This window comes from Oncorhynchus masou, unplaced genomic scaffold (genome assembly GCF_036934945.1).
Source record: "Oncorhynchus masou masou isolate Uvic2021 unplaced genomic scaffold, UVic_Omas_1.1 unplaced_scaffold_6___fragment_2___debris, whole genome shotgun sequence".
Classification (NCBI taxonomy): Eukaryota; Metazoa; Chordata; class Actinopteri; order Salmoniformes; family Salmonidae; genus Oncorhynchus; species Oncorhynchus masou.
Genome location: NW_027016658.1, coordinates 3,399 through 31,089, shown reverse-complemented (window position 1 = coordinate 31,089; position 27,691 = coordinate 3,399). Strand labels below are relative to the sequence as shown.

The window sequence follows — 27,691 nt, the reverse complement described above, 5'->3', positions numbered from 1 at the left end:
CCTCTCGATGTTGTCGCTCTGTGTTGGATTAAAGTTGCTACAGAACGTGAGTCAGCTGAGACCTCCTTCCTTTGGGAGAGCATGCCCCCACACTTCTTTATAGCAAGTCTCTCACGTGTACATACATCTTTGATGGCTTCACAGGCACTTTCCCACTTCTGATACCAATGTAACAAATTTGGGGGTAGCTCCAACTGGGACTCGAACCCCGGTCCAGTGACTAGCAAGCCAACCTTATCCATTACACCAAAGATCAGCAGGTGGTAAGTGTTGGGTTAAGCTTACTACAATATATACATATATAGGGCAATGTGTGATCTGGGTGAGGCAGCATTGCCACTCGTGCTCCCAACACAATCTTTACCTTCTTAACCTTAACTAACCTAAAGTCAAATACATTTAGACAAACCACCATGTGAGCAGCAAGTTTAAGGTTAATGGAGTGAAGTGGGTAATGGGTAGGACCACCAGTATGAACTATATGTCTATGAATGTATTAAAAACATGGATGGATGCTCTTCATCAACACCATCTATTCTGTGAAACTAGATATCAGCAATCAATCAACAAGACTAATGAAATGGGGAAAATGAAGACATTAGAACTGCTAAAGGCAATATATTATATTCTGAAACCAATTTCTTACTGGTACATTTTGAACATGATCTGTCCATCCTGAGAGCGACGCTCTCTCTCCTCCCCTTCTCCTCAACTCTCTTTCTTTGCATGTGCTGGGGCGAAGTTTCCCCGAGATACAGATCTAGGATCAGCTTCCCCTCCCCAAACCTAACAAGGACCATTAGCGGGGGGGAATTCAAACCTGATCCAAAGCCAGGGTCTATTTGGGGAACTTGTCCCCTCCCCCACAACACGACACGTGGATGCGGCTTCCTCAGTTCACCATGCTCATAAAGAAAACAGCAGTGTATTTCAGCTGTAAGTATTTTGCAGTTACTAGCGATATTATTTTAAATGAATTTACCTAGCTTCGTTATTATTCAACAATAACTCGGCCAATGTAGCTGTAGCGGGCTACATTTCGTCGATGCGTGGAAAAGTATTAGCTATGTTGTAGCATTATGTTAGCTTGCTAGCAGGTAGCTAGCGAGCCATTTTTCCTGGCTATACTGATAGGTTAATTAGCCAGCTAGCTGCTAAAGGTTGCTGGAGTAGACATTAATACATTTCAGAATGGATTATTATTGCATTATTTATCTTTGCAATGATGTCTTAGATGTTCTCAAATGGAAGAATGTTGTGTTGTGCATAATGTTAAATAACTCTATAGGACTAATGTTAAACTAGCTACTGGTAGCTAGCTGCATTGTAATGCAAATGTGGTCCGAGCTCGGTTGCTTTCCTGTGGCATGCCGAGTTATTTGCGCAAGTCACAATGTGAGACATTTTGTTTCGAGGTGATTGTATTTTGAAATGGCAGCTAGGGAAAGACATTTGGAATATTTCACTATTCAATATTGATATCCGGATGGTCCAATGACATTTTTTGTTTGTGAAAACATGTTTTATTTGCTGCAGGACTGGCAGAGACAGTGCGGTGCGAGATGAGAAGGTTTGATTTGGAGAGACAGTTGTTGCTGTCATAGGTAATATGTCATACTATACATGTATTAATGGCATGTCTATTTTAAAATTGTACTCGTCAGAACACGGATTAAAGCAGGAATCTCTTTTGCCAAGGTATGTAGCCAACCGTCAACCACCACCTCATTTCCTGCATTTTAAAGTTGCTATCGGCAGTTGCAAAATCCATTTTTGAACCTGCAATTGAATGATATATACCCATTGATTCTTGAAGAATATAACTTGTAAATTCCTCATGAGGTTATTAGTTCAACAGTTGTACCCCATCAGAACTCAGCATATAAGCTTGTTTTACTTCAATGTGGGTAAACAAAGTAATTGTAAACAAACACTCTAAAGCCTCAAAACATGGTTAAACATGGATCAGTCCACTAATGGAAGGGAAATGTAGCCTCAAAATGAGCTCTTATTGGCAGAGAGATTTCAAACTCTTTGTAATTGGTCTATTAACTTAGACCACCTGGTGATGTCACCAAGCAAGCCAAAACTCCACCAATACAAAACCTGCTGATTTAGAATGTCTTATGTAGATTGAAAATACAATCAGCAACTATCAGGAAGTTACACTGATAAACCTTTTTTCATAGTTTCATCAGCTATTGTACAAATATGATACAAAACACCAGCTGAGTGACACCGGCTGCATCGGTGAGTATGAACCTGACAGCGAAAGCTTGAGTGACAGGTGTTCAGAACTCACACAGCCTGGTAATTCTGTGACGGTACACACCGGCTGCTTTCGTAAGCAAGGGAACATCCGCAGTCTACCGTCAAACTTATCAGGCTGAGCAAAAATGTAATGTCGTTGCTTGCTAATATGTGGATTTGTTGTTACTCTTATGTATGTTCCATCCTTTTGTGTTTTTCAGGCAAGCCTGGGAAAGAACTGAGAAAACGTACTAAAGAGTCAAGACAGACACCAGAAAGAGGCCCAAGAAGACTTGGACGCAGGAACAGAGGACAGCGAGGGATGTTCAGAACTCACTCAGTCCGGTAAGTTGGTGAGGGTACACTTCGAGACTGCTTACCTGACACGGAGGAAGTCTTTTCTTTTTATCTCCTCTCCTATACCTTCCCTATGCCCCCTCCCCTATTGTGTTGGACCGTCATGTGTTTTAATCTTTTCTTTGTTTGCGATTAGGTTTGGAGAATGACTTCTCAACCCAAGACTAAGAGCAGCTGTGAGAAAGCATCAGTTTGGAAGCATTTGGGAAAATGTAAAGTGCTAAAGAAGGTTCCCAGCAAAGAGGATTGACTGTTATGGGTCAGAGCCAGCTCTCAAAAACAGAACATGAAAAGACATGAAAACCTGGTGCACAACAAAATGCAAACAGAAAAGGCTCTCCGCAGCCGGTAAAAGGCTAGCATGCAACGAAGATGAAGTTCACACAGGTGAATGGGAGAGTTGTAAAAGACAAAACGCTTTTTAGACATAGCTCCAAAATGCAGGTGCAAGTTGAGCTCGTGAGCTAGATCTGCTCTTTTTTCATTTTTTGTTTTGTGGTGGAAAACTTAGTGTGTCGAGCATAATACGTCAACCCTGTTACCAATAGACAAAGGGGCTAGACATTTTTTAGCAATTTTATTTTTTGCCTGAAACATCCAATTCAAAAGCTTCCATTCCCCGAGTCACAAGGAATTTATGCATGATTTAGCCTCCCGAGTGGCGCAGTGGTCTTAGGCACTGCATCGCAGTTGCTAGCTGTGCCGGTATAGGTCCTGGTTCGAGTCCAGGCTCTGTCGCAGCTGGCTGCGACCCGGAGACCCATCAGTTGACGCACAATTGTCCCAGCGCTGTCCTGGTTAGGGGAGGGTTTGTCTGGCAGGGATGTCCTTGTCCCATTGCGCTCTAGCGACTCCTGTGGCGGGCCGGGCGCATGCATGCTGACACGGTCGCCAGGTGTACGGTGTTTCCTCCGACATTGGTGACATTGGTGTGGCTGGCTTCCGGGTTAAGCGGGCATTTTGTCAGGAAGCAGTGCAGCTTGGCAGGGTCGTGTTTCAGAGGGACGCATGGCTCTCTACCTTCGCCTCTCCCGAGTCCGTAGGGAGTTGTAGCAATGAGACAAGACTGTAACTACCAATTGGATACCACGAAAATTGGAGAGATAAAGGGGTTAAAAGAAAAGAAAATAACAAAAAAATATAATATGAAACCCTGTTTTGGTCAGTCTTTACTTAATAGGCACATATTGTAGTCAATTTTTTGTTTAATCTCTTGAGATGGGTAACCGTTTTATATTTTTATATTTATTTATTTATTTCACCTTTATTTAACCAGGTAGGCAAGTTGAAAACAAGTTCTCATTTACAATTGCGACCTGGCCAAGATAAAGCAAAGCAGTTCGACACATACAACGACAGAGTTACACATGGAGTAAAACAAACATATAGTCAATAATACAGTATAAACAAGTCTATATACAATGTGAGCAAATGAGGTGAGATAAGGGAGGTAAAGTCAAAAAAGGCCATGGTGGTGAAGTAAATACAATATAGCAAGTAAAACCCTGGAATGGTAGATTTGCAGTGGAAGAATGTGCAAAGTAGAAATAAAAATAATGGGGTGCAAAGGAGCTAAATAAATCAAATAAATACAGTAGGGAAAGAGGTAGTTGTTTGGGCTAAATTATAGGTGGGCTATGTACAGGTGCAGTAATCTGTGAGCTGCTCTGACAGTTGGTGCTTAAAGCTAGTGAGGGAGATGTGTGTTTCCAGTTTCAGAGATTTTTGTAGTTCGTTCCAGTCATTGGCAGCAGAGAACTGGAAGGAGAGGTGACCAAAGAAAGAATTGAGAGAGATTTTCCTGCTGGAGCGCGTGCTACAGGTGGGTGATGCTATGGTGACCAGCGAGCTGAGATAAGGGGGGACTTTACCTAGCAGGGTCTTGTAGATGACATGGAGCCAGTGGGTTTGGTGACGAGTATGAAGCGAGGGCCAGCCAACGAGAGGAGCGTACAGGTTGCAATGTTGGGTAGTATATGGGGCTTTGGTGACAAAACGGATGGCACTGTGATAAGACTGCATCCACATTGTTGAGTAGGGTATTGGAGGCTATTTTGTAAATGACATCGCCGAAGTCGAGGATTGGTAGGATGGTCAGTTTTACAAGAGTATGTTTGGCAGCATGAGTGAAGGATGCTTTGTTGCGAAATAGGAAGCCAATTCTAGATTTAAATTTGGATTGGAGATGTTTGATGTGGGTCTGGAAGGAGAGTTTACATTCTAACCAGACACCTAGGTATTTGTAGTTGTCCACGTATTCTAAGTCAGAGCCGTCCAGAGTAGTGATGTTGGACAGGCGGGCAGGTGCAGGCAGCAATCGGTTGAAGAGCATGCATTTAGTTTTACTTGTATTTAAGAGCAATTGGAGGCCACGGAAGGAGAGTTGCATGGCATTGAAGCTTGCCTGGAGGGTTGTTAAATGTCCACAGTAGGGCCAGAAATATACAGAATGGTGTCATCTGCGTAGAGGTGGATCAGAGACTCACCGGCAGCAAGAGCGACATCATTGATGAGAGTTGGTCGAAGAATTGAACCCTGTGGCACCCCCATAGAGACTGCCAGAGGTCCGGACAGCAGACCCTCCGATTTGACACATTGAACTCTATCAGAGAAGTAGTTGGTGATCCAGGCGAGGTAATCATTTGAGAATCCAAGGCTGTCGAGTCTCCCGATGAGGATGTGGTGATTGACAGAGTCGAAAGACTTGGCCAGATCAATGAATATGGCTGCACAGTAATGTTTCTTATCAATGGCGGTTAAGATCGTTTCGGACCTTGACTACACTCAATAAGTAGGAGTAACTTACAAAGCTCTGGACATTGTTATTTTTTTATGACTTGAGGAGCCAGTTCTCGACTATACTGGTCTGCATTTCTGCCATGCTGTCTATAATTTCAGCCATCTCTCCTGTGCATTTCTTGAATGCCACTTTCAACCTCCAAGTCATTCAGCCAACTGTCCAGGTATACTGCCTTAAGATCACCATCACTGCAGTTTCTCTTCATCTCTTGCATCAGTGCCCTCACCTGCTCGCCCATCCTCTTGACCTCCCTAGCCACGTCTTCATCCCTCAGTCTCTCCTTCCTCCTCCCCATCCACTTTGCAATCCATCCTCTACAGCATCCCTCATTCTTCTTCTGTCTCTTGGTTGATGTCCTGACCATCATTGTGCGTCTTCAGACCTTCGTCCAGGTTGAGTTCTATTGAGGTCAGGTTCTCTTTGATCTTCCTCAGACTCTCCTCATTGGTGTTGGTCCACTGTGTCTTCTTGTCAAATCAAATCAAATTTTATTTGTCACATACACATGGTTAGCAGATGTTAATGCGAGTGTAGCGAAATGCTTGTGCTTCTAGTTCCGACAATGCAGTAATAACCAACAAGTAATCTAACTAACAATTCCTAAACTACTGTCTTATACACAGTGTAAGGGGATAAAGAATATGTACATAAGGATATATGAATGAGTGATGGTACAGAGCAGCATAGGCAAGATACAGTAGATGGTATCGAGTACAGTATATACATATGAGATGAGTATGTAAACAAAGTGGCATAGTTAAAGTGGCTAGTGATACATGTATTACATAAGGATGCAGTCGATGATCTAGAGTACAGTATATACGTATGCATATGAGATGAATAATGTAGGGTAAGTAACATTATATATAAGGTAGCATTGTTTAAAGTGGCTAGTGATATATTTACATCATTTCCCATCAATTCCCATTATTAAAGTGGCTGGAGTTGAGTCAGTGTCAGTGTGTTGGCAGCAGCCACTCAATGTTAGTGGTGGCTGTTTAATAGTCTGATGGCCTTGAGATAGAAGCTGTTTTTCAGTCTCTCGGTCCGAGCTTTGATGCACCTGTACTGACCTCGCCTTCTGGATGATAGCGTGGTGAACAGGCAGTGGCTCGGGTGGTTGATGTCCTTGATGATCTTTATGGCCTTCCTGTAACATCGGGTGGTGTAGGTGTCCTGGAGGACAGGTAGTTTGCCCCCGGTGATGCGTTGTGCAGACCTTTCTACCCTCTGGAGAGCCTTACGGTTGAGGGCGGAGCAGTTGCCGTACCAGGCGGTGATACAGCCCGCCAGGATGCTCTCGATTGTGCATCTGTAGAAGTTTGTGAGTGCTTTTGGTGACAAGCCGAATTTCTTCAGCCTCCTGAGGTTGAAGAGGCGCTGCTGCGCCTTCTTCACGATGCTGTCTGTGTGAGTGGACCAATTCAGTTTGTCTGTGATGTGTATGCCGAGGAACTTAAAACTTGCTACTCTCTCCACTACTGTTCCATCGATGTGGATAGGGGGGTGTTCCCTCTGCTGTTTCCTGAAGTCCACAATCATCTCCTTAGTTTTGTTGACGTTGAGTGTGAGGTTATTTTCCTGACACCACACTCCGAGGCCCCTCACCTCCTCCCTGTAGGCCGTCTCGTCGTTGTTGGTAATCAAGCCTACCACTGTTGTGTCGTCCGCAAACTTGATGATTGAGTTGGAGGCGTGCGTGGCCACGCAGTCGTGGGTGAACAGGGAGTACAGGAGAGGGCTCAGAACGCACCCTTGTGGGGCCCCAGTGTTGAGGATCAGCGGGGAGGAGATGTTGTTACCTACCCTCACCACCTGGGGGCGGCCCGTCAGGAAGTCCAGTACCCAGTTGCACAGGGCGGGGTCGAGACCCAGGGTCTCGAGCTTGATGACGAGCTTGAAGGGTACTATGGTGTTGAATGCCGAGCTGTAGTCGATGAACAGCATTCTCACATAGGTATTCCTCTTGTCCAGATGGGTTAGGGCAGTGTGCAGTGTGGTTGAGATTGCATCGTCTGTGGACCTATTTGGGCGGTAAGCAAATTGGAGTGGGTCTAGGGTGTCAGGTAGGGTGAAGGTGATATGGTCCTTGACTAGTCTCTCAAAGCACTTCATGATGACGGAAGTGAGTGCTACGGGGCGGTAGTCGTTTAGCTCAGTTACCTTAGCTTTCTTGGGAACAGGAACAATGGTGGCCCTCTTGAAGCATGTGGGAACAGCAGACTGGTATAGGGATTGATTGAATATGTCCGTAAACACACCAGCCAGCTGGTCTGCGCATGCTCTGAGGGCGCGGCTGGGGATGCCGTCTGGGCCTGCAGCCTTGCGAGGGTTAACACGTTTAAATGTTTTACTCACCTGGGCTGCAGTGAAGGAGAGACCGCATGTTTCCGTTGCAGGCCGTGTCAGTGGCACTGTATTGTCCTCAAAGCGGGCAAAAAGTTATTTAGTCTGCCTGGGAGCAAGACATCCTGGTCCGTGACTGGGCTGGATTTCTTCCTGTAGTCTGTGATTGACTGTAGACCCTGCCACATGCCTCTTGTGTCTGAGCCGTTGAATTGAGATTCTACTTTGTCTCTGTACTGACGCTTAGCTTGTTTGATAGCCTTACGGAGGGAATAGCTGCACTATTTGTATTCAGTCATGTTACCAGACACCTTGCCCTGATTAAAAGCAGTGGTTTGCGCTTTCAGTTTCACGCGAATGCTGCCATCAATCCACGGTTTCTGGTTAGGGAATGTTTTAATCGTTGCTATGGGAACGACATCTTCAACGCACGTTCTAATGAACTCGCACACCGAATCAGCGTATTCGTCAATGTTGTTATCTGACGCAATACGAAACATGTCCCAGCCCACGTGATGGAAGCAGTCTTGGAGTGTGGAGTCAGCTTGGTCGGACCAGCGTTGGACAGACCTCAGGGTGGGAGCTTCTTGTTTTAGTTTTTGTCTGTAGGCAGGTATCAGCAAAATGGAGTCGTGGTCAGCTTTTCCGAAAGGGGGGCGGGGCAGGGCCTTATATGCGTTGCGGAAGTTAGAGTAACAGTGATCCAAGGTTTTTCCACCCCTGGTTGCGCAATCGATATGCTGATAAAATTTAGGGAGTCTTGTTTTCAGATTAGCCTTGTTAAAATCCCCAGCAACAATGAATGCAGCCTCCGGATAAATGGTTTCCAGTTTGCAAAGAGTTAAATAAAGTTCGTTCAGAGCCATCGATGTGTCTGCTTGGGGGGATATATACGGCTGTGATTATAATAGAAGAGAATTCTCTTGGTAGATAATGCGGTCTACATTTGATTGTGAGGAATTCTAAATCAGGTGAACAGAAGGATTTGAGTTCCTGTATGTTTCTTTCATCGCACCATGCCTCGTTAGCCATAAGGCATATGCCCCCACCCCTCTTCTTACCAGAAAGGTGTTTGTTTCTGTCGGCGCGATGCGTGGAGAAACCCGTTGGCTGCACCGCTTCGGATAGCGTCTCTCCAGTGAGCCATGTTTCCGTGAAGCACAGAACGTTAGTCTCTGATGTCCCTTTGGAATGCTACCCTTGCTCGGATTTCATCAACCTTGTTGTCAAGAGACTGGACATTGGCAAGAAGAATGCTAGGAAGTGGGGCACGATGTGCCCGTCTCCATAGTCTGACCAGAAGACCGCCTCGTTTCCCTCTTTTTCGGAGTCGTTTTTTTGGGTCGCTGCATGCGATCCATTCCGTTGTCCTGTTAGTAAGGCAGAACACAGGATCCGCGTCGCGAAAAACATATTCTTGGTCGTACTGATGGTGAGTTGACGCTGATCTTATATACAGTAGTTCTTCTCGACTGAATGTAATGAAACCTAAGATGACCTGGGGTACTAATGTAAGAAATAACACGTAAAAAAAACAAAAAACTGCATAGTTTCCTAGGAACGCGAAGCGAGGCGGCCATCTCTGTCGGCGCCGGAATTGTGTCCAGCTGCTGCCTGCAGGGCCGGACAGTGGGGACCACCTCCATCTTGCGTGACACCTTCTTCAGGTCACTCACAGAGGCAGAGAGGAGGATGTTGGGCTTGGCCACAATAATCTCAACAGATATAGGGTCAAAACACTGAGATGTGACACACACACACAAATTTAAGAGATGCCTACCAGTCGATGGTCCTTCAGTAGTCCTTGTGGTTCCTTTGGAGGCTCTGGACTGTCCTCGGTAGAGGCGTCATTGCCATCATCAAGCTGTGTGTCAGAGAGCTAGCTGGTCATAGTCCATTCTCCACATTCAGTGAAAGAGTTACTCAAAAATGTGCGTGTGTAAGTGGGGGGGAGGAGATAAACAGGTCATCATCCTCGTCCATTTCCCTCACTTCAAACTTTGTCACTTTTCCATCCTCAACTTTCAGCGGTGGTGTCCTCTTTTCATGAACCTCATCACACTGTGTATCAGAGTCAACATGTCAGAGACCATCCTCCTCACAGTGATGTCACTCAACAAAGACATGGACGGTAGGGTACAACTCTTTTACCTCAGATTCACAGTTAGTGAAGGAGTAGATAGAAAAGTCATCAGAAATGGAGGATGAGATCACGTCATGATATTTTCTCTCTATCAGCCGATTCACCCTTCCAGACTGAGGAGACAGAGAAAGGCATGTACTCATAGCAGCCATAGAATACACTGGCATTGACCCTTAAGGAAATGTAGAATATGTAGGCAATCCAACATGGTTTACAAGTAGTGAGTAATACATGGGTAACTGAAAATGCAATAAATGCAACTCCCATAACATTAGGGGTGGGTCTAAAGACCTTCCATAGAATAGGATTCTTTAGTATCTTGAATGGATGATTGTCAATTCAACCAAGCCAACCAAAATGGCCATATGAATCAACAGATTGATCAAACTGTTGTATGGGAACAGCAGAGATGACCTGGCTGAGAGGCTCTGGATTGATGTTCCATCCATCCCTAGATATCTGGTCCTGCCCACAGCTCACAATGATTGGCTATAAACAGTAAAGAATTAATTATACACTGCTTTGCTCATTGCAGAATGTATAACTAATGTATAACAGATTTTTACCTTATGAACTCTGGGATTCGATCTTGAAACCTTTTGGTTACTCGTCCAACGCTCTTAACCACAAGGCTACCTGCCACCCCAATGAACTGCTGTCTTTGACATTTTAAGGATGGAAGCATCCTGTATCCCTCTCCCAGTAAAGCCCTTCTTTTCCTCACTCAAAATTTTCCTTTTCAAGTCTTCTGGCATGGTTAATGGTTATTTTTTGATTCCCAATTACTTTTGAGGTACTACTAGCACTGATTTAAACATCCAGACATTTACATTACATTTAAGTCATTTAGCAGACGCTCTTATCCAGAGCGACTTACAAATTGGTGAATTCACCTTCTGACATCCAGTGGAACAGCCACTTTACAATAGTGCATCTAAATCATTAAGGGGGGGTGAGAAGGATTACTTATCCTATCCTAGGTATTCCTTGAAGAGGTGGTCCTATTGCAAGAGGATAGTGATGACCACAGCAGTGGTTTTTATACTTTTATACTTATACTTTAATACGTTTTTATACTTTTCCTCGTTAAATAAGATTTGGTTCAGGTGATCACCTAATCAGTACCCCATTCAGTAGAATGAGGTGTGCCTGTGTTGGAAATCAACATACACTGGAATGGAATTTCTGCCATACATGTAGAGATGCTGATTACAAAAACATTTGTTAATTCTTTCCAGAGCTCTGAGTGTATGTGGTACCCTGTATACAGGTTGGGAAGGCTGTGCACCAAAAGGCCAAAGGTTACCTGCAACAACCTGAGTGAAGAAAGAGATTATACAGATGAAATCAAATCTGAACACAGTGTATGCAGGGAATTAATGCTTGGTTTCGTCATAATACGTCACAGCTTTATGACTGCACATAATACATCGCAAGAGAAAGGCTTGTTTGGAGCCTAACTAGTGGTATTGTCTTCTCACTGGTTGTAGCTAGCTGAATAACGAAAGTGATGTGCATATTTCCTACTGACTGAGTAATGGTTGTATCGATGGTTGGTTGGATGTTTTTTTATACATAGATAGGCTAACAGGATATCAAATTATTTTATTTTTTTCACCTTTATTTAACCAGGTAGGCTAGTTGAGAACAAGTTCTCATTTGCAACTGCGACCTGGCCAAGATAAAGCTTAGCAGTGTGAGCAGACAACACAGAGTTACACATGGAGTAAACAATTAACAAGTCAATAACACAGTAGAAAAAAGGGAGTCTATATACATTGTGTGCAAAAGGCATGAGGAGGTAGGCGAATAATAACAAACTTGCAGATTAGCACTGGAGTGATAAATGATCAGATGGTCATGTACAGGTAGAGATACTGGTGTGCAAAAGAGCAGAAAAGTAAATAAATAAAAACAGTGTGGGGATGAGGTAGGTGAAAATGGGTGGGTTATTTACCAATAGACTATGTACAGCTGCAGCGATAGGTTAGCTGCTCAGATAGCACATGTTTGAAGTTGGTGAGGGAGATAAAAGTCTCCAACTTCAGGGATTTTTGCAATTCGTTCCAGTCACAGGCAGCAGAGTACTGGAACGAAAGGCGGCCAAATGAGGTGTTAGCTTTAGGGATGATCAGTGAGATACACCTGCTGGAGCGCGTGCTACGGATGGGTGTTGCCATCGTGACCAGTGAACTGAGATAAGGCGGAGCTTTACCTAGCATGGACTTGTAGATGACCTGGAGCCAGTGGGTCTGGCGACGAATATGTAGCGAGGGCCAGCCGACTAGAGCATACAAGTCGCAGTGGTGGGTGGTATAAGGTGCTTTAGTGACAAAACGGATGGCACTGTGATAAACTGCATCCAGTTTGCTGAGTAGAGTGTTGGAGGCAATTTTGTAGATGACATCGCCGAAGTCGAGGATCGGTAGGATAGTCAGTTTTACTAGGGTAAGTTTGGCGGCGTGAGTGAAGGAGGCTTTGTTGCGAAATAGAAAGCCGACTCTTGATTTGATTTTCGATTGGAGATGTTAGATAGAAAAAATAGAAAGAAACCATTCCTTGCCACCAAAAAAACTATTTTACACTTTGAGTAACAAGCACTAAGGGACCACAATGGAATTCGTTGATTTTATTGCATTGTCCCTGACACGTTTTATTTTATTAAACAGTTTTACTTTTTTTTACTAAACTGTCAAATATATCTTATCTAACTCAAATGGGCTGTTGAGAACTCTGATCATCACATTTCAGGCACAAGCCAACAGGTGGCAGTGTCTTTAAATGCAGCACTGCCTTAGTGCACTTCATAATCTGAGCATCAAATAACTTTGGTTGTGAACGTGATTTAATAAAAATGCGGAAATCCATTACATTTTGTCATGTCTTGTTATGTCTGTTCCTGTCCTTTCTCTTCACTCTGTCTCTCTCTGCTGGTCTTTTTAGGTTACCTTCTCTGTCTCTCATTCTTCAGCTGTTCTACATCTCCCCTAACTAGCTCATTCACTCCTTCCCACCTGTTCTCTCTTCCCCCTCTGATTAGGTCTCTATTTCTCTCTCTGTTCCTGCTACTTTCAGTGTCTGATTCTTGTTTGTGTTTTTGATGCCAGAAGCAAGCTGTCGTCCCGTTTGCTTCCACCTTGTCCTATCCTGTCGGAGTCCGCCTGGCAGGTGCATCCTGCATTATACTAACGTTCTTTTGTTCCATTGACTACGTTGGAAGAGGATTTATGCCATTCCTGTTTTTCATTAAAGAACTCTGTTTTTCTGTTAAAACCGCTTTTGGGTCTTCACTCAAGTACATAACAGAAGAATCAGACCAAGAATGGACCCAGCGGCTCCGGACCCTTTTCACTCCGCCGTCGAGATCCAGGGAGCGATGCTAGGCAGACACGAGGAGGAATTGTCTGCTGCTCGACATGCCGTTGAAACCCTGGCCGTCCAAGTCTCCGACCTCACAAGACAGGTTCACCAACTCCACCTCGATCCACCGCCCACTTCCAGGGTTTCCGAGTCTCCGGAGCCCAGGATCAACAACCCGCCGTGTTACTCTGGGGAGCCCACTGAGTGCCGCTCATTCCTCACTCAGTGTGATGTGGTGTTCTCTCTCCAGCCCAACACTTACTCCAGGAGCGCAGCCCGCATCGCCTACGTCATTTCTCTCCTTACCGGACGGGCGCGCGAGTGGGGCACGGCAATCTGGGAGGCGAGGGCTGAGTGTATTAACCAGTATCAGGACTTTAAGGAGGAGATGATACGGGTTTTTGACCGTTCTGTTTTTGGGGAGGAGGCTTCCAGGGCCCTGTCTTCCCTATGTCAGGGGAATCGATCCATAACGGATTATTCTATTGAGTTTCGCACTCTCGCTGCCTCTAGTGACTGGAACGAGCCGGCTTTGCTCGCTCGTTTTCTGGAGGGTCTCCTCGTCGAGGTTAAGGATGAGATCCTCTCCCGGGAGGTTCCTTCCAGTCTGACTCCTTAATAGCTCTCGCTATTCGCATAGAGCGACGGTTTGATCTTCGTCGCCGAGCTCGTGGAAAGGAGCTCGCGTTCTCCGTTGCTCCCCTCTCCACATCACTGCCACCTGCCGCATCACTGCCACCCTCCTCCGCCGGCTCGGATGCTGAGCCTATGCAGCTGGGGGGTATCCGCATCTCGGCCAAGGAGAAGGAACGGAGAATCACCAATCGCCTCTGTCTCTACTGCGGCTCCGCTGGTCATTTTGTCACCTCATGTCCAGTAAAAGCCAGAGCTCATCAGTAAGAGGAGGGCTACTGGTGAGCGCAACTACTCAGGCCTCTCCTTCTGGATCACGCACTACCTTTCCGGTCCATCTCCGCTGGCCCGGTTCATCTGCTTTTTCGTTCACCTTTTACACCTGTTGTTTTGGGTCATCCCTGGCTAGTGCGCCATAACCCTTCTATTAATTGGTCTAGTAATACTATCCTATCCTGGAATGTTTCTTGTCATGTGACCTGTTTAATGTCTGCTATCCCTCCTGTTTCCTCTGTCTCTTCTTCACAGGAGGAGCCTGGCGATTTGACAGGGGTGCCGGAGGAGTATCACGATCTGCGCACGGTGTTCAGTCGTTCCAAGGCCACTTCTCTCCCTCCACACCGGTCGTATGACTGTAGTATTGATCTCCTTCCGGGAACTACTCCCCCCCGGGGTAGATTATACTCTCTGTCGGCTCCCGAACGTAAGGCTCTCGAGGATTATTTGTCGGTTTCGCTCGACGCCGGTACCATAGTCTCCTCCTCCTCTCCCGCCGGAGCGGGGTTTTTTTTGTTCAGAAGAAGGACGGGTCCCTGCGCCCATGCGTGGATTATCGAGGGCTGAATGACATAACAGTTAAGAATCGTTATCCGCTTCCTCTTATGTCTTCAGCCTTCGAGATCCTGCAGGGAGCCAGGTTTTTCACCAAATTGGACCTTCGTAACGCTTACCATCTCGTGCGCATCAGGGAGGGGGACGAGTGGAAGACGGCATTTAACACTCCGTTAGGGCACTTTGAATACCGGGTTCTTCCTTTCGGCCTCGTTAACGCTCCAGCTGTCTTTCAGGCACTAGTTAACGACGTCCTGAGAGACATGCTGAACATTTTGTTTTCGTTTACATGGACGATATCCTGATTTTTTCACCGTCTCTCGATTCATGTTCAGCACGTGCGACGCGTCCTCCAGCGCCTTTTGGAGAACTGTCTTTATGTGAAGGCTGAGAAGTGCACTTTTCATGCCGCCTCTGTCCCTTTTCTCGGTTCCGTTATTTCCGCTGAGGGCATTAAGATGGATCCCGCTAAGGTCCAGGCTGTCATTGATTGGCCCGTTCCTAAGTCACGCGTCGAGCTGCAGCGCTTTCTGGGCTTCGCTAATTTCTATCGTCGTTTCATCCGTAATTTCGGTCAGGTGGCAGCTCCCCTCACAGCCCTTACTTCTGTTAAGACGTGCTTTAAGTGGTCCGTTTCCGCCCAGGGAGCTTTTGATCTTCTTAAGAATCGTTTTACATCCGCACCTATTCTTGTTACACCTGACATCTCTAGTCAGTTTGTTGTTGAGGTTGACGCGTCAGAGGTGGGCGTGGGAGCCATTCTTTCTCAGCGCTCTCTCTGACAGCAAGGTCCATCCTTGCGCGTTTTTCTCTCATCGCTTATCGCCGTCCAGAACGTAACTATGATGTTGGTAATCGCGAACTGCTCGCCATCCGCTTAGCCCTAGGCGAATGGCGACAGTGGTTGGAGGGGCGACCGTTCCTTTTGTCGTTTGGACTGACCATAGGAACCTTGAGTACATCCGTTCAGCCAAACGACTTAATGCGCGTCAGGCTCGTTGGGCTCTGTTTTTCGCTCGTTTCGAGTTTGTTATTTCTTATCGTCCGGGCTCAAAAACACCAAGCCTGATGCTTTATCTCGTCTCTTCAGTTCTTCTGAGGTCTCCACCGACCCCGAGGGATTCTCCTGAGGGGCGTGTTGTCGGGTTGACTGTCTGGGGAATTGAGAGGCAGGTAAAGCAAGCACTCGCTCACACTCCGTCGCCGCGAGCTTGTCCTAGGAACCTTCTGTTCGTTCCGTTCCTACTCGTCCGGCCGTTCTTCAGTGGGCCCACTCTGCCAAGTTAGCCGGCCACCCCGCGTTCGGGGTACGCTCGCTTCCATTCGCCAGCGTTTCTGGTGGCCCACTCGGGAACGTGACGCGCGTCGATTTGTCGCCGCTTGTTCGGTCTGCGCGCAGACTAAATCTGGGAACTCTCCTCCTGCCGGCCGTCTCAGACCGCTTCCCATTCCCTCTCGACCGTGGTCTCACATCGCTTTAGATTTTATCACCGGACTGCCTTCATCAGCGGGGAAGACAGTTATTCTTACGGTTGTCGATAGATTCTCTAAGGCGGCTCATTTCATTCCTCTCGATAAGCTCTATTCTGCTAAGGAGACGGCTCAGATCATTATCGAGAATGTTTTCCAAATTCATGGCCTTCCGTCTGACGTCGTTTCCGACAGAGGCCCGCAGTTCACGTCTCAATTTTGGAGGGAGTTTTGCCGTTTGATTGGGGCTTCCGTCAGTCTCTCGTCCGGCTTTCATCCCCAGTCTAACGGTCAAGCCGAACGGGCCAATCAGACTGTTGGTCGCATTTTACGCAGTCTTTCTTTTCGTAACCCTGCGTCTTGGTCAGAACAGCTCCCCTGGGCAGAGTACGCCCACAACTCGCTTCCTCGTCTGCTACCGGTCTATCCCCTTTTCAGAGTAGCCTCGGGTACCAGCCTCCGCTGTTCTCATCTCAGCTCGCCGAGTCCTGCGTCCCTCCGCTCAGGCTTTTGTCCAGCGTTGCGAGCGCACCTGGAAGGGGGTCAGGTCGGCACTTTGCCGTAATAGGGCGCAGACTGTGAGGGCCGCTAATAAGCGTAGGACCAAGAGTCCTAGATATTGTTGCGGTCAGAGAGTATGGCTCTCCACTCAGAACCTTCCCCTTAAGACAGCTTCTCGCAACTTGGCCCCGCGGTTCATTGGTCCGTTCCGTATCTCTCAGGTCATTAATCCTGTCGCAGTGCGACTTCTTCTCCCGCGCTATCTTCGTCGCGTTCACCCGGTCTTCCATGTCTCCTGTGTTAAGCCCGTTCTTCGCGCCCCCGCTCGTCCCTCCCCCCCCCCATCCTTGTCGAGGGCGCACCCATCTACAGGGTCTACAGGGTTCATAACACATTTGCTTTGGTTTAGCAATCTATCTACCCTGTCTTAGTTAAAGTGTTGTGCAATATTGGGGGACAGGTGTCGTAACTGACATTTTTGTATTGTGCTTGATTATCCACTGGTATTAGTTTGACATAGGTACTGAGCATCAAAAATCAGTTTTGAAAGATGTGGTGGAAGAATGTGGGGTGAGCTGTTGTAACTTCTCAAGGAATATGTTCTGTGTTGGACTGTGGTGTTATGCGTTTCATAGACTACTGGTATGTCTGCGTCCTAACACAAGGCCGTTGTGTTCCGGAACTATTGATTTATAGAAAACACTGTTGTGTGAATACAATATGATAGTATTATCACCTCCCACTATATAAGGGACATGTAACCATTTCATCCTTGCTGTGAAATTAGAGGTGGCTCTCCTCTGCAGCTGCTTGTATTAAATATGTTTATTACATTGTTAAATATAGAATTATCACCACAGCAAACAAAGTACTTGGAGTCAAACAGAGAGGCCTGGATGAGATCTTTAAGCTCAGGGCCCTCCGCAAGTCTCACAAAATCATTTTAGACCCAAGCCACCCCTTTTACCCGGGCTTTGAACTACTCCCCACTGGGCACAGGTATAGGGCACCCTCAGCCAGAAAAACAGAACTAGACAATAATTTGTGCCAGGTGTGATATCCCTCCTAAATAGCTCGGGCTGATGTTCCTATCGAATCAGTAAGGCCAGCAGGCTAGACATTTTTTAAATGTTTTATTGGTATGTAACTGTTATGAAAGTTGTATTGTAAATTTTGTTTTGTATTTAAACGCCACTTTAAACGTGTACATGACACTGCAACAAAATTTCCCCATGGGGACAGTAAAGTCAGTAAGTAAACCCTGCCTTAGTCTTTGAATAGAATTTTCCACAACTGTAGTTCAGAGGTTCAAGACTTTTACTCCTGAGTTGAGGCTAACGAGTGGCATTGATCCTGTTATTATCATGTCATTTGTTTTGTTTATTGTCAATACATGTCTCAGGTTATCAAAGGATGCCTTCAGTATTGGAACTACAGTTTCTGACAATGGGCATGGTAAGTTAGTAAGGAGGGGCTGAGTGACACAAGCTCATCACATACCCCTTCCACCACAAGACAGTGACCCAGATACTCCTCAGCATCGGGCTTCTGGTGCTCCTCTGTGGTGGGATTGAGAAGAGTGTGGGCACTGTTTGGTTCCTCCTCATGTTTCAGCTGCTCTCTATCAACACAGGGGTGTTGTACACAATTCTGGGGCTGGTAGTGTTTGGTGCATCTGCCCAGAATCAAGTGGAGGGGTTAGTCCCTGTATCCCCCTCCCTTATGGGTATGGCCACAGTGTACTCACTTATGGTTAAGGGCTTTCTTTTTGGGGTCAGCGTACCCATGTTTGCCCTGCCCTGGCTGTTTCTGCTCATAACATTTTTGGTCCCACACACTGTCTTACTCTGCAACGTCATCATCACAGGGCAGGATCTGTATCCTTACTCCAAATAACTGATGCACTCTGCAGCGCCAGTTTCCTCCCAACACATTGCTGCGGCTGGCTTCTGTGTATAGAAGCAGTGTGGCTTGGCAGGGTTGTGTTTCGGAGGACGCATTGCTCTCGACCTTTGCCTTTCCCAAGTCTGTAGAGGAGTTGCAGCGATGGGAGAAACTGTAACTACCAATTGGATGTCACAAAAAATATTTAAAAGCACCAAAACATTTTTATAATTAATTGGTCGTTGTGCACAGTAAAGAGAAGCCATAAATTATTACTCCCTAGTCTAAGTATAGCAAATCAACAATTATTATTTATTTACAATTACATGTCTTCAAGTTATACTGTTTATTTACAAATAGCTATTTTGCATAAACAACTTGATCAAGTGGTGAAAGTCATTACCACTGTGGTAATCAAGTGGTAAAAGTCCCGTAAGTCCTTCTCTAGTATAGTATAGCTCTAGGTATAGTAGCTCAAGAGAAGAGAACCCATAAGCCTACATTACTTTATCTCCTTGTCAAAAATATTCAGGAAGGGAAGGTCAATAAGAAAAAGAAGTGCAAGGCCAAAAAAGTAGTGAAGCAAAAGAAGGCCGGTAAGATGCAACAGATGGAAAATGTTGGAGGAAGTAAGGAGGAGGACAAGAAAGAGGAAAAGAAGAGTCTGAGGAAATACAGGGAGAAGTGGAACATAACCAGGAGAATATGAGACGAGAAAATTATAGAAATAGAATGAGTTAGCAGAGAAAGAGCAGCTATCTGAGGTGCCTTAATACTATTATTAACTGGTTACCAACGCAATTAGAGCAGTAAAAATAATGTTTTGTCATACCCGTGGAAAATGGTCTGTTGTAAACACACACACAGATTTTGAGTATTGGTTACTCCTACAACACACACAAATGTAATTTCAGAGACAGGAACTATGATTAGCAAATACTTATATTGGTCTCGTTCTTATATTTTGAGACATGCATCATTCTTTAAAAAAAAAAGATATTGGTCCCCATACTGCCTACCCAGGTGGCTTATGATGAGTTGGATTTACATAGTGCTTAGAAGCGCTTTCACATTCTTAGGCTTGGAAATATAGCCAGGATAAGCAGGGTCAACACCTCTACTCATGCCATAAGTGCCATGACATCTTTAGTAACCACAGAGTGATAAGACCTCTGTCTCCACAGTCTCATCCAAAGGGCAGCACCAACCTTAGGGCAGTGTCACTGGTATTGGGGTCTTAGGTCTCATTTGGACAAAGGGAAGAGAAGAGGCCCTTTACTGGTCTCCTTGCAATATCTGGTCTCCCACACAGAGATGGAAACCTACACCTGTTTAGACCTTGGAGGATATGGCTTCAGATGAAAGAGCAGAGAGATGCAGAACGGAAAAGCTTCAAACACATTGATATGCAAATTCAGGACCATTGTACTCTGAAGTGGAGCATGCATCTGGTCTGAAGCATGTCAAAATAGTAGAAATGAACTGGGACTGGAGGAATACATCACATTTAAACTACATTAGCATGTATCTAATTTAGCTACACTCATCTGTACTTTTTTGTTTGAAACGTGCATTTCCAATAAAGATTTTTAAATTCCAATTATTTGTGTCAGACAGATTTGTCTTAATTAATTACATACTGACATTACCTAAATGTTAGAGGGGTGGGGGGGTTTAATCTGCTGTTCTAGGACTATATCCCAAAGTAGGTGGCGGTAGAGCACCAAGAAAATAGTTGGATTTTTCACCAGAAACCCAAGAAGGCAGGTGGAGACTTTTGTTACCATGCAACGAGGAGATAAGTGATATTGTGAAAAGTACTAGTTCCAGAATTGGCTGCTGTATACATAGTGTGCGTGTGTGTATGTTGCTGGTATCTGTACTGTGTTGGTATCTACTGTACTGATGGTGCAAAAGCCATGACATGGAGACCTAGTGCAGTGGTAATGCGCATGCAAGCAGTTGCTCCCGATGCCACTTCGGTATTCTGCAGCATCCACCGAGAGGCTCTTGCTGCCAAAGGAATGCCTGACAGCTTGAAAGACATTTTGGACACTACAGGGCAAATGGTTTACTTTGTTAAAGCACTTGTGTATTTTCTGCACTGTGCAATGACATGGGCAGCGACCATGTAACGTTTATACAACAAACAGAAGTGCGCTGGTTATCAAGGGGCAAAGTATTGACACATTTTTTAGAATTGAGAGACGAGCTTAAAGTTTTCTTTACTGACCATTTTCACTTGTCTGACCGCTTGCATGATGATGAGTTTCTCACACGACTGGCCTATCTGGGTGATGTTTTTTCTCTCCAATACAACCCAACATTGCAGAGATATGTGCATCCTTTCAAGCACACCCTTCTCATTAACCTGTGGTGAGTTATTCACAATTTTCGATGAACAAATAAAGTTTTATATGTAAGATAGCTAAATAAAGAGCAAAATTATTGATAATTAATATATTCTTATTTGTGCCCTGGTCCTATAAGAGCTCATTGTCACTTTCCACGAGCCGAGTTGTGACAAACTCACACTCGTTCTTATGTTTAGAAATGTATTGTATAGTGTGTGTGTGGCAGGCTCACAGCTTCAAACACATTGATATGCAAATTCAGGACCATTGTACTCTGAAGTGGAGCATGCATTGTATAGTGTGTGTGTGGCAGGCTCACAGCTTCAAACACATTGATATGCAAAAAGTGATGGCAAAAAGTGATGGCAAAAAACAACATTTGAGAGTGCGCTGACCCTGATGCTAGAGGGGGTACGTAGCTGGAGGTTGAATATTTGAAGGGGTACGGGACTATAAAAAGTTTGGGAACCACTGCCCTAGATGTTAACCTATTTCATTTGGGTGAGGGGTTATTATGGGAAAAAAATGATTCTCTATTTTGGAATAAACCGATAGCTTTAAAAAAAAAAAAATATTAAGAGTGCAGCCAGACCTTTGTTGTTTCCCATCAGATTAGAAAAGTTGGAGATAATATACATTAAATGTTACACATTGTTTTTGTAGACCCACTCCAATTTGCAGTGTAGTGGAGCAGGTTGAGAGCATCAACTTCCTTGGTATCCACATCACCAACAAACTAGAATGGTCCAAACACACCAAGACAGTTGTGAAGAGGGCATGACAAAGCCTATTCCCCCTCAGGAAACTAAAAGATTTGGCATGGGTCCTCAGATCCTCAAAAGGTTCTACAGTTGCAACATCGAGAGCGTTGCATCACTGCCTGGTACGGCAACTGCTCGGCCTCAAACCGCAAGGCACTACAGAGGGTAGTGCACACGGCCCAGTACATCACTGGGGTTAAGCTGCCAGCCATCCAGGACCACTACACCAGGCGGTGTCAGAGGAAGGCCATAAAAATTGTCAGAGACCCCAGCCACCCCAGTCATAGACTGTTCGCTCTACTACCACATGGCAAGCGGTACCTGAGCGCCAAGTCTTGGACCAAAAGGCTTCTCAACAGTTTTTCCCCCAAACCATAAGACTCCTGAACAGCTAATCAAATGGCTACCCTGACTATTTGCATTGTGTGCCCCCCCCCAACCCCTCTTTTATGCTGCTGCTACTCTCTGTTTATCATATATGCATAGTCACTTTAACCATACCTTCATGTACATACTACCTCAATCAGCCCGACTAACCAGTGCCTGTATATAGCCTTGCTGCTGTTATTTTTCACTGTCTTTTTACTGTTGTTTTTATTTCTTTACTAATCTACCTTTTTTAACTTAAAAATTGCATTGTTGGTTAGAGCCTGTAAGTACGCATTTCACTGGGTCTACACCTGTTGTAGTCCGCATACGTGACAAATACACTTTGATATTATTTGAAAGTGAAACTAGGCAAAAACAGAGGTGATTATGATATAAAATATTGCGTCAGGACATCTATCATGCTGTGAAGATCCTTCTTGTATATGAACTCATTTCAAATGTAAGGTATTGAAAGCATTCTATTTTTGCTGTCTGTAAATGTATTTACAAAATTCAACATGGCTGCCTATTCAGATGCTCAGCCATCAGTGGTGGTGGAAGGAGTATGTGATGAGCTTGGAAGAGGAGAGGATTAAACGGATATTATCGGGTTGACAGACATCAGCGGCATTGATGTGTTGTGCTCTAGCTTGCTGCTGTAGCCTACTGGCACAATCTGTTACGTCATTTAACGTTAGCTACACGTTGTAGCACGCTAGATAACGTTACAACAGACCCAAAGTGGCTAGCAAGCTACTGAGCATGATTCTTGAGTCACTCAACCCATCCTTGCTAAGGTACCATGCCCATTGGCAAAAACTGTAGTTCCAAGACTTTAGACATCTTCTGATAAACCGAAATATGTAGTGACTGAACAAAACTGATGATACTGTAACGAACCTGGGTTTATAAGCGCGGAAATGGACTCTGTCGCACGAGCATGCTTTTGCGGCACAGTCGATAGCGCGCCGGACCTCGGGCTAGAAGGTTCCACGGTTCGAGACCTGCTCCCTGTCTGTTTCATTACAATACTATAATGACAGCAACAATGCCACTTGTTAGCCTGAACTCGGGAGTCAAACTCTTGAACCTCTGAACCACATCTTTCTAAACTATTCGGGTGATCATGTTGATGCTCAGTACAAACTTGTCAAACTACTAGAGGATAATCAAGCACAATACAAAATGTCAGTAACGACACTTTCCCTCCAATATTGCACAACACTTTTGCCAAGACTTGAGAAGCTAGCTTGCTAAACCAAAACAAATGTACTGAACTTCTGCATTTGGATTAATCACTTTCACAACCACAAAGATACTGTTGCGCAGACCATGAAGTGCGTTAAAGGCAGTGCTGCATTTAAAGACACTTCCTTCCACCTGCTGGCTTGTGCCTGAAATGTGATGACCAAGGAGTCCTCAACAGCTCATGTGAGTTAGATAGAAAGTTAGATATATTTGATTGGACAGTTTAATAAAATAATAAAACCCGTTTAATTAAATAAAACGTGTCATGCCAGGGACAACACAATAAAGTAAACGGTTTCTATTGTGGTCCCTTAATGTTACTCAAAGTAAAACAATAATACAACAAACTATTTGTCAAGGAATGGTTTCTTCCTATTGATATCATGTCGGTCTATCTATGTAAAACGTCCAACCAACCAGCGATACAACCATTACTCAGTCAGTAAGATATAAAAAGCACATCACGTTCGTTATTGAGCTACAACCAGTGAAAAGATGATACCACCAGTCCGGCTCCAAACAAGCGTTTTTCTTGTGACGTATTAAGCGCAGTCATAAAGCTGTGACCCAAAATGACGTAACCATGCATTAATTCACTACATAAACGGTGTTCAGATTTGATTTAATCTGTTCAATAGTTTTCTTCACTCAGGTTGTTGCAGGTAATCTTTGGCCGTTTGGGGCACCTCCTTCCTAACATATATATACATATATAGGAATAAGGTTCCATTTGGGATGCCATCTTTGTGTGTGTGTGTCTGTGTGTGAGTCAGGATGTGTTTTGTGTCTATTAATTGATGGAAATGTTTCCCTCAGAAAGAAAGATGGATCGTAATGATGAGAGAATCAAAAGAGCTTTAAGACGCCGCCCTTATGTGGTAAATATCAAATATTTCTTTGTTTTGTCCTGTTTTTGTTATATTATCACATTTTAAATTGAGTGTTGTGTTGACAGTTGAAACCAGTTAGGGTGAACACCCCTGATTCCGTGTTGTGGCCAACCGGCAAGGTGCACAGAAGGCCAAAGCCTGTAAGTCATATCTGACCTGAAACAAAAACACATACACATTAGTTATGCATTCTGCATGTACAAACTGCAGTTCTCAGAATTAAAGCAAATGCAGATATCCCTATCTAACTTCATTGAATGCTGTCTTGACAGTCTAATTCAGTGCAGACCCTCAGATCCACACAAGGCCTGTAAGTCACATTCAAATTCAACCACATAACAGTCCTTATATTATTTATTGATACACAATTCAAGGCCAATATGAGCAAAGCAGTGTTGAATTCATTCTTTACTGTTAACAGCCAATCATTGTGAGCTATGGGCAGGACCAGACATCTGGGGATGGATGGAGCATCTATCCAGAGCCTCTCAGCCAGGTCATCTCTGCTGTTCCCATACACCAGATAGACCAATCTGTTGATTCATATGGCCATTTTGGTTGGCTTGGTTGAATTGACAATTATTCACTTGAGATGCTAAAGAATCCTGTACTATGGAAGATCTTTTGCCCCACCCCTAATGTTATGGGAGTTGCATTTAATTGCATTTTCAGTTACCCATGTATTACTCACTACTTGTACAACCATGTTGGATTGCCTACATATTCTATGTATTCTATGGCTGCCATGAGTACATGCCTTTCTCTGTCTCCTCAGTCTGGAAGGGTGACTCGGCTGATAGAGAGAGAATATCATGACGTGATCTCATCCTCCAGTTCTGATGACTTTTCAATCTACTCCTTCACTGACTGTGAATCTGAGGTAAAAGAGTTGTACCCTACCGTCCATGTCTTTGTTGAGTGCCATCACTGGGAGGAGGATGGTCTCTGACTAGTTGACTCTGATACACAGTGTGATGATGAGGATCATGAAAGGAGGACACCAAAGCTGAAAGTTGAGAATGGAAAGATGACAAAGCTTGATGTGAGGGATATGGACGAGGATGATGATCTGTCTCTCCACTCCTTCGATGAGTCAGACTTCCTGGTAAGTTCTGCATATTAAATATTTTATATATATATACATGGGGGATTGGAAATTATGCAGACAATGACTTATTGAGTGTAGTCATGTATCTGCAATGTGTATAGAGTAGTTATAAAGTATTTCTACAGATTGTGTTGAACATAGCACTTCCCTGATATGTTACTTTACTTTCTGGTCCTACAGAGCCCAGGGGAGGTCTCAGGTCCTGTTTCTGTCAAGAATGGCCTCTCTCCTCTTGTAACCTCAGCACACCGGACACTGGCTGAAGCCCTACAGGCCCTGCCCTCTGCTGTAGGCTCTCCCTACCCAGTAAATGTTCCAAGGCCTCGGCCTCTCAACCCTGTCATTATCGCTCCGCTCCAAACAGAGAACTTCCCATACCGCCACAGCCCTCGCCTGGCTCCCATCACCAATGTGAGCGAGACCGGCAGGAAGCTGCTCCAGGAAATGGCTGGAGTGGCCCCACAGGTGAGAGGAAATACAAGAAGGGAATATTGGCCGTAAGTGCTTCTATAGTATAGCATAAGTCCTTCTATGGTATAGTATAGCTCTAGGTATAGTAGGTCAAGAGAAGAGAGAACCCATAAACGTACATTACTTTATCTGCTTGTCCAAAATATTCAGGAAGGGAAGGTCAATAAGAAAAGAAGTGCAAGGCCAAAAAGGAATTGAAGCAAGAGAAGGCCAGTAAGACGCAACAGATGAGAAATGTTGGAGAAAGTAAGGAGGACAAGAAAGAGGAAAAGAAGAGTCTGAGGAAGAGGTGAGGAAATAGAGGAGGGAGAAGTGGAACATAACCAGGGAATACTAGACTAGAGAATTAGAGAAATAGAATGAGGTAGCAGAGAAAGAGCAGCTATCTGATGTGTAAGTGCAAACTTAAGCAATAAGGCACGAGGAGGTGTAATATATGGACAATATATCACGGCAAAGGGCTGTTCTTAAGCACGACGCAACACGGAGTGCCTGGATACAGCCCTTAGCCGTGGTATATTGGCCATATACCACAAACCCCCGAGGTGCCTTATTGCTATTATTGACTGGTTACCAACTTAATTAGAGCAGTAAAAATAAATATTTTGTCAAACCCGTGGTATACGGTCTGTTATAAACTGGGTGGTTCGAGCCCTGAATGCTGATTGGCTGACAGCCGTGGTATATCAGACCGTATACCACAGGTATGACAAATTATTTAATTTTACTGCTCTCATTACATTGTTAACCAATTCATAATAGCAATAAGAAACCTTGGGGGTGTGTGGTATATGGTCAATATACCACGGCTAAGGGCTGTATCCAGGCACTCCGTGTTGTGTTGTGCGTAAGAACAGTCCTTAGCTGTGGTATATTGGCCATATACCACACCCTCTCGTGCCTTATTGCTTAAACATACCACGGCTTTCAGCCAATCAGCATTCAGGGATCGAACCACCCAGTTTATAATACTATTTATTCTCCTGTGGTTTTTGATTGACAGGTTTCTTCAGTGGCTGCTGCCCAAACTGAGATGTTCAAAGACATAATGGCCAACTATTACTTCTACCACACACACACACGCACACACACACACACACACACACACACACACACACACACACACACACACACACACACACACACACACACACACACACACACACACACACACACACACACACACACACACACACACACACACACACACACATAGATTTTGAGTATTGGTTATTCCTACAACACACACAAACGTAATTTCAGAGACAGGAACTATGATTAGCTAAATACATATTTTGGTCTCATTCTTATATTTTGAGACATGCAGCATTATTTTTTTTATTTTTTTATGATATTGATCCCTATACAGCCTATGATAATGAGTTGGATTTACATGCTTAGGCTTGGAAATATAGCCAGGAGAAGCAGGGTCAACACCTCTACTCATGCCATAAGTGCCTTGACATCTTTAGTAACCACAGAGAGATAAGACCTCTGTCTCCACAGTCTCATGCAAAGGACAGCACCAACCTTAGGGCAGTGTCACTGGTATTGGGGTCTTCGGTCTCCTTTGGCCAAAGTGAAGAGTTGAGGGCCCCTTACTGGTCTCCTTGCAATATCTGGTCTCCCACACAGAGATGGAAATCTACACCTGTTAAGACCTTGGAGGATATGGCTTCAGATGAAAGACAGCAGAGAGATGCAGAACGTAAAAGCTTCAAACACTGTGATATGCAAATGTAGGACCATTGTACACTGAAGTGAAGCATGCATCTGGTCTGAAGCATGTCAAAAGAGTAGAAATGAACTGGGACTGGAGGAATACATCACATTTAAACTAAATTAGCTTGTATCTGATTTAGCTCCACTCATCTGTACTTGAATTGTGCTGTTTGAAACGTGCGTTTCCAATAAA

The 27,691-nt window shown here is 44.7% G+C and overlaps 1 long non-coding RNA gene across 2 annotated transcripts; it reads left to right on the top strand.

The window, feature by feature from the left end:
• Window positions 1-27,691, top strand: LOC135538982 (uncharacterized). 2 transcript variants are annotated; one of them, XR_010455524.1, is made up of 10 exons: window positions 1-263; window positions 743-936; window positions 2,472-2,595; window positions 9,782-9,884; window positions 24,128-24,185; window positions 24,263-24,337; window positions 24,973-25,077; window positions 25,168-25,302; window positions 25,486-25,770; window positions 26,780-27,691. It is a non-coding gene; the product is annotated as an uncharacterized LOC135538982 (long non-coding RNA). The 2 variants fall into 2 exon arrangements; XR_010455523.1 differs by lacking the exons at window positions 1-263; window positions 743-936; window positions 2,472-2,595; window positions 9,782-9,884 and adding an exon at window positions 23,354-23,490 and having other exon boundaries at window positions 24,124-24,185.